The following is a 2389-nucleotide window of genomic DNA, read 5'->3' as shown; positions in this document are numbered from 1 at the left end:
CATTCTCTTGTTAATGTATCTGCAATCACATTTTTGTCACCCTTAATATATTTAATTTTTATTGGATATTGTAACAAAAATAATTGCCATCTTACCAGTCGTCCATGATTATAATCAACTTTTAAATTATATCGTATAAAACCTGTTAGGTAACTTGAATCTGTCCTTAATGTAAATTCTTTGGGTAGTAAATCAATTTTCCATTTCTTAAGAGATTTAATTGCTGCTAGAGTTTCCCTTTCATGAGTAGTATATCTCTGTTCTGTTGGAGTAAAAGTCCCTGAAATATACCTGCAGAGTAATTCCTTTGGGGGATATTTAGAATCTAGTGATTCTATTTCTTGTTCCAAACTTTTTATAGCTTTCTTAGCTTTTAGACATCCTGACCAGGTTATGTCTGAAGCATCTGTTTCTACTATTAAGTAGTCATTTTCTTCTGGAATATAAAGTTCTGGAAGTTTTTCACATAATTCTTTAATTCTTTGAATTTGTATACTATCTTTTTCATCCCATTTCCATAAATTTTTAGTACTTATTTTTGGAAATAAACTTTTAGTGTATTCTGTTATATTCTTTAAAAATCCCTTATCAGAAATATAATTTATACACCCTAAAAATCTTTGTAATTGTTTTCTATCTTCTATTTTATTAGGAAATAAATTTACCTTTTCTAGAATATTTGGTTGAAGTTTTAGCTTTCCTTGAGTGGATAGAATTAATCCAAGGAACTCTATTTCTTGTTTTGCTATTCTTGCTTTCTTTTTACTAAGAACTAATCCTTTTTCCTTGCATCTTTCTAAAACTATTAATAATTTTTGAAGATGATCTTCTTTATCCTGTTTTCTAAAAATTAGTATATCATCAATGTATACTAAAACAAATTCATTTAACTCTTTTAGATTTTCTTCCATAAATCTTTGATAAATACCTGGGGCTTGCTTTAATCCGAATGGTAATACATTCCATTCATAAAGCAACACACTTGTTGATTCTTTTGTTGGGCAAGTAAAAGCAGTTAATTTCTTTGTTTTTTCGTCTAAACGAAGTTGCCAATATCCTGATTTTGCATCGAGAGATGAAAACCAAGTTGCTCCTTTGATTTTTTCTAAAATAGAATCTTTTCTTGGAAGTTTATGAGCATCACCAATAGTTGCTTCATTCATTTTTTTATAGTTTATTACCATTCTTCGTTTTCCCCTTTTAATTTCATTATTGTTTTCAACGTAAAAAGCTGGAGCCGCATGAGGACTTTTACTTGATCTTATAATTCCTTTTTCCAAAAGATCTTTACACTCTAATGAGAACTCTTCTCTATCTCTCGCGGAATAAGAAATTTTATTTGGAACATTTATCTCTTTTGTGGGATCTTTTAATTTAATGCTTACTAATTCGTTATTTCTATTTTTAATATCTAAAGAATTTTCAGCACAAATTTCATCCAAGAGTTCTTCTATTTTTATTTCAAGATTATTTTTTGGAATATTTATCTGAAAGTATAGATTTAAATAACATGTTTCTAATATAGAAAATATTTTAAATTTTAAGATTTTATCTATAGTAGTAGTTGGTATTCTTATACGTTTTGATTTTTGATTTATTAAAAAATCGTGTGGAGCTTTTAAAACTATATATGTTAATTCTTGAATGAATGGATGATATAGCTTTAAAAAGTTATTTCCTATGATAAAATCCATTCCAGAATCTAACACATATATAGATGGAACAATGAACCTATAATTTTGAATAAAAATTTCAACCATCTCTACTTTTTGGTTAATTTTATGTATTGATTTGTCAGCTATTCTGACTCTTAATGGTTTCTTTAATTTTTTCCAATCAAGTTTTATACTTGAACTAGCAAAGCATTGTGTTGCCCCAAAATCTATGAAAGCATTTATAAACTTTTCTGTTATTTTTATAGTAATAAATGTAGCATTATTGCTCAGTCTCTAAGTCTGTTTCTGAGACATATTCAAAAATATAGTCTAAGTTATTATCAGATTCTTCTAATGGTTCCATGAAACAAGACTTAGCAATTTCTATTTGTTTAGTAAGATCCTTTTTATCCTTTCTTTTTCGGGCATTCATTTGCGTAGTGTCCTTCTTCTTGGCAATACCAACATTTACAATTTTCTTTTTTATTCGGGCAATAGTTATTTCTTTGTCTTTTATTTTTATTGTTATTTTCTTTTCTAAAATATCTCTTTTTTCTCCAGTTTGGATAGTATTTTCTTTTTCTAAATTGATATTTTCTTTTTCTTTGAAGATTTTTATTAAGACCATATTTTTGAGGTATCTCCTCATTATCCTGACAGCAAATTCTGATTATATTTGCAAATCTTTTTTGAGTTGCTTCTTGCATACAACGTTCTTTTATTTCCTCTCTTAT

Source organism: Arachis duranensis, chromosome 7 (genome assembly GCF_000817695.3).
Source record: "Arachis duranensis cultivar V14167 chromosome 7, aradu.V14167.gnm2.J7QH, whole genome shotgun sequence".
NCBI lineage: Eukaryota > Viridiplantae > Streptophyta > Magnoliopsida > Fabales > Fabaceae > Arachis > Arachis duranensis.
Note: the sequence above shows the minus strand (reverse complement) of the source record.